General features: G+C 34.9%; 1 pseudogene; it reads right to left on the bottom strand.

The window, feature by feature from the left end:
- Positions 1–4,012: 4,012 nt before the first annotated feature.
- LOC102742918 (tRNA N(3)-cytidine methyltransferase METTL2B pseudogene) lies at positions 4,013–4,593 on the bottom strand (annotated as a pseudogene).
- Between the last annotated feature and the right edge of the window lie 426 nt (positions 4,594–5,019).

The raw sequence follows: 5,019 nt of genomic DNA, 5'->3' as shown, positions 1-5,019 counted from the left end.
GAGCAAACATGCAAGACTGTGAATATAAAAGAAAAAAAAAAATCCATGGGTGCCTGGGTGGCTCAGTTGGTTAAGCGACTGCCTTCGGCTCAGGTCACGATCCTGGAGTCCCAGGATCGAGTCCCGCATCGGGCTCCCTGCTCAGCGGGGAATCTGCCTCTCCCTCTGACCCTCCCCCTTCTCATGTGCTCTCTCTCTCTCTCAAATAAATAAATAAAATCTTTAAAAAAAAAATAAAATAAAATAAAAAGAAAAGAAAAGAAAAGAAAAGAAAAAAATCCTAAAAATGTGAGTTGAGATACAATCATCCTCTATAACAGTAATTAAATGGTCAGGAATTATTCTCCTCATTTGTTTCAATTGGCTAGCAGCCAAACTTACTGTTAAGCAAGAAATAAAATGATGTTTTATTTTTTTAAAAAGATTTTATTAATTTATTTGCGAGAGAGAGGAAAAGAGAGAGGGCACGAGCTGGCAGAGGGGCAGGAGAAGGGTAAGCAAACTCCCCACTGAGCAGGGACCCTGACAGAGGACTAGATCCCAGGACCCTGAAATCATGATCTAAGCTGAAGTCAGAGGCTTATTAACCAACTTAGCCACCAGGTGCGCAAAGAATGATGCTTCAGAAAGTGGGTATATATTGTATATTGTAGCTGGTTCCTGAGTGTTCAGTAGCTTATAGATTCTTGGGAGAGCAAATCACACAGTCAACAGGTATTTATTCAGTTGTTCATCTAGCTCTTTATTTATTCAACACAGATTGAACCAACCATAAACCTAGATTAGACCTAAATTATTAGACCTAAAATTAGATTAGACCTAAAATTATTTTCCCTTATTGTCATTTGTATCTTCATCTTTTTTTTCTCAGGTATAACTCTATTCCTTATTAGCTCTAAGGCCCTGGATGGTTACTTTGCCTCCATAAACTGTTTTCTTCATCAGGAAAATAAGGAGAGGAATGCATTCTACACATGTGTGATAAAGTGCAATGTAACATCATTTTCATTGAAAATAAATGTGCTGCAAAGGCTCTACTAGTCCTCGTACACTGAAGTTGAGAGGCCAGAAATAATAACATTAGAACTCAAAGCAAATGGCCTCCATACAAAAACGAAGCAAACAAAAACAAACAAGCTATTGGAGTCCTGCAAATACACTCCAATAAACTGCTTACATTCCATCCTTTACTTCTATGGTAGTTACCGATTGCCCCTCAACCCCAAATCCACCCTTTATTTCCTGCTTTGTGATACTGGAGCTGCATCACTTAAATCTCTTCTTTTGCTAGCTGCCACAATGTCAGGTTCTGTCAGTAGAGAGCAGTGGAGAGACACTTCAAAAGGAAGGGCTTTCTCTTCTGGTTCTACTGCTTTCTCATTTTCTCCCAGTGTGACATTCAGCTGCTGGCTTCCCAGCGAATCTCACTGGCAGCTGCCTGCATGCTTCCCAGAGACTTTCTGCAGCACCCCACCTTGGGGTTCCACATTTGTTAATCCTGACCTGCTGCAGTTTGCCAAAAGTCTCTACCAGCTATTCTCCCTAAACCCTAGAGATTGCGGCTGCTCCCCCTATTTCTACCCGCCTGGTTCAGAGTTCTCTCTGGCCTCTTAATAGCTGATTCCCTGTTACTAGTTAATAGTTCTTTATATAAAAATTATCCTCTTCAGCCTACTGGTATGATTTCTGACTCCTGAATGGACTCTGACTGATACACCTTTTCATACTCAAGATGAAAGATATTAAGTGTAATTTAAACTTGGTATTCTGGAGTAAGTAACTGTAAGGCACATAGAACTTTACAAAACAGTGATTATAGTTCTTAATACTAAATGCAGCTTCAAACAAATTGAGTTTTACTGCATAAAAGTAAATATGAAGTTTATGACAGATTTCAAAAACATTTCACAATACATTGGAAAACAGCAGTGGAATGTAAAATCTTTGAATGAGTTAGAAATACTGCAAAAAACAGGAAAGAGTATACAAAAAAAAATTAAAATTCTGTTGGAGTTTAAGTCTCGGTCCTAGTTTTTAATATGAAGATTTTTGTATATTTTTTGTTTAATTTTCAAATGTTATATTTATCATGAATAAACTTAGTAATTTTCACATAGAGCTAGTAAACACACACATACACACACACGTAAGCTTGATCTCATTCATATTTTCTGATTCTCTATCATGCTCTCTAAACCTCTTGACAAACTAATCAAATATCCTTTAAATTGATTTATAATATTTTAAACTTGTGTTCCACAGTAATTTTCCATATGTCTCTCATCCTGCACAGAAACTAATTCCTCTTCAATTGTCTCATTGTGTTCACCAAATGCTAACCCAATTTATTTATTATTCTTTTATCTTTTATACCACTAACATAAGAAGTTGACAATTAGAATAAATTAATTTTCTGCTTCTAAGGTGAAGAAAATGTCTAAATTGCTTTGTTCTGAGCATTTGAAAAGTACTTAGTATAAATATACATAGTTACTGATAACAAACGCAATGACTTAACTCCCTGGCAGCTTCCCCTGAACCTCAGGCACAACGTATTGTCACAGTGCAGTGCTAATGAATATTAGCAATTACATATGCAAATTTGGTTTCCATTTCTAGATTAGTCCATTTCTTTAAAATCCATTCGATTTAATGTTTTTTTATTTATGTAATTAAATAAAAACATTTAAGAAATAATAATTTGTTCAATCTTGTTTTAAGATTTAAGAAGACTCAAGATGAATACTGAATGGGCATGTTCTTTGAGTTCCACATTATTTTTTTTCTACTAAGAGTAGGAAATCTTTTTATATGAGAAAAAAGACATGGTTTTATCTTATAGTATCTCTCAAGATGAAAATATTCTCTAGCTGACCACTCAATAGAAATGGTAAATTTTAGAGAATGGATTTTACTTCTGGATCAGGGTTCTGACTCTCTCATATGCCCCAGGTATACACATGACTCAAATACATATCAGACATACACTGAAACAACTTAATTCTCCCCCAGAAGACACCTTCTCTTATTTTTTGGCTAATAGTTGATGTACAGAGATTATATAAAGGTGTTAAAATATTTTAAAAATATTCTTATACTGAGATACAGTGGTATAGTATATAATTATTTTATTTTTTATTTTATTTTACTTATTTATTTTTCTAAAAGTAAAGATCCTTTTAATTTTTTAGAAAGAGGTTATAAGGTTAAGGGGGGGACCATGATCAAATACTTAACAAGGACATGTTTTGATGCTCTTTCAAGTGGTATTTTTGAGTCAGGAAAATACCCAAAGAAAGATGATTCTTCTTGACATGCTTCTCACTGAACAAGACCTTTATTCACCTTTGTGTGTATCAACTGCCTAGTCCAGGTATTTGAACTCCAAAATAATTTAATGGAACTCACAATCAAATGACACTTTATCATATATAATCCTTTCATATGAAAATAAATTTCTGATGCCTTTTAAATTCATGATCCCCATGAACATTTCAGTTATGATAAATTATAAAATGGCAAGAAATATTCTTTGAAATCTCAAAGTTAGAAAAAAACTTGAGGAAAGTATATATTAAGGGGTTTCACAAATATGAAGCACAATTATTTTCTAATAATTATTTTATATATAATAATTATATATAGTAATTATTATATATAAAATACCTTATATATAAAGTATATAAATATATATTTATATAATATTTATAATATAAATTTATAATATAATTATATATTATATATAAAATATTTTATATATTAATATCCAAACTCAGTACATTGTCAGCTGTTTCCCTCGGTTCACTTGCAATCGGTGATGTACCAAGGTTCTGAACTTTTTCCAGCCCAGCAGTAGTGAAAAGCGTATCCAGCTCATCTAGTGTAGAGAAGTAAACTCTAGTACCTCACCTCTCATATAGAAATTTTCAGACAGACACTGACCTTTTTTTAAACGGAAGCTGAGCGGTATCATAGGGGACTTCATCTTGCAGAAGCATCATCCTTCCGGGCTTTAGCCTGTGGAGAGCCTTCTGCATCTTGTCTGGAACAACTGCTCTAGTATTCAGTAAGTGGCTGAGGATCCAGGGAACTCATCAGCACAGATTTCCGGGTGATTGAGTTCTGAGTTACATTTTCTTACACAGGAGGCATCTGTGTTTTATGTCCAAGGCTATCTGAAGAACACTTGTGTTGTTCTTCTATTTTTAAACCAGGTCCGTCCTCACTGTTCCGACATTCAGGTACTTCACTCCTTATGTTCTCTGAGAGCAAATCCTTCAAGTGATTTTGGTTTTGGGTAGGTGCCAGTTCTGGGAATTTGGTAAAAAGCCAATGTCTGCCCTGGAAAAACCCATTTTTATGGATTTTGTAGAAGTCATTCCAATATATGTGGGCCCTGATTTCATAATTAACTTGCTTCTCCTGGCACACCCGCTGAGTGCTGTTCTCCCGGACTTCCCTCTTTGCAGCCAAGGCCTGCTCTTCCAACCACTCCACACTGTGCCAGGCATTACGATGGAAGACTCGTGCCGGATCGCACAGGAACCCGCTCCCAAACCGCAGCCCGCACGCATTCAGCGTAGGGGCGGCCATGACACCGGAACCGGATATGTACACAATTATTTTAAAGACTTTATATTCACATGGAAATGTGCTCATGGTATATAGGTAAGTTAACAATATTTAAAAGACGCTATTATATGATTATACACATTTTAAATAACAGCAGAAATTTAGAGGGATAATAACCAAAATTCCTAACAATTATCTCTAAGAGCTAGCATTACAGAGCAAGGATGTAAAGATAAATTCATGTTCTTACTTATGCTTTTTTTCCTGGTGTGTACTATTTGATATGAAATATAGTCATGATAAAACAAAAATTATTTCAATTTTGAATAAAAACTAAAAATGATGCCAACATCTTTAGCTTTGTATTACATGCCATTTTCTTATATGACGTTCTCAAAGAAGTAATCAATGATACTCATTTTTAAAATAAATAGACATGTCATTTGA

This window comes from Leptonychotes weddellii, chromosome 1 (genome assembly GCF_054177405.1).
Source record: "Leptonychotes weddellii isolate Sample4059 chromosome 1, ASM5417740v2, whole genome shotgun sequence".
In the NCBI taxonomy this organism is placed as follows: domain Eukaryota; kingdom Metazoa; phylum Chordata; class Mammalia; order Carnivora; family Phocidae; genus Leptonychotes; species Leptonychotes weddellii.
This window is presented reverse-complemented; position numbering and strand designations above follow the sequence as displayed.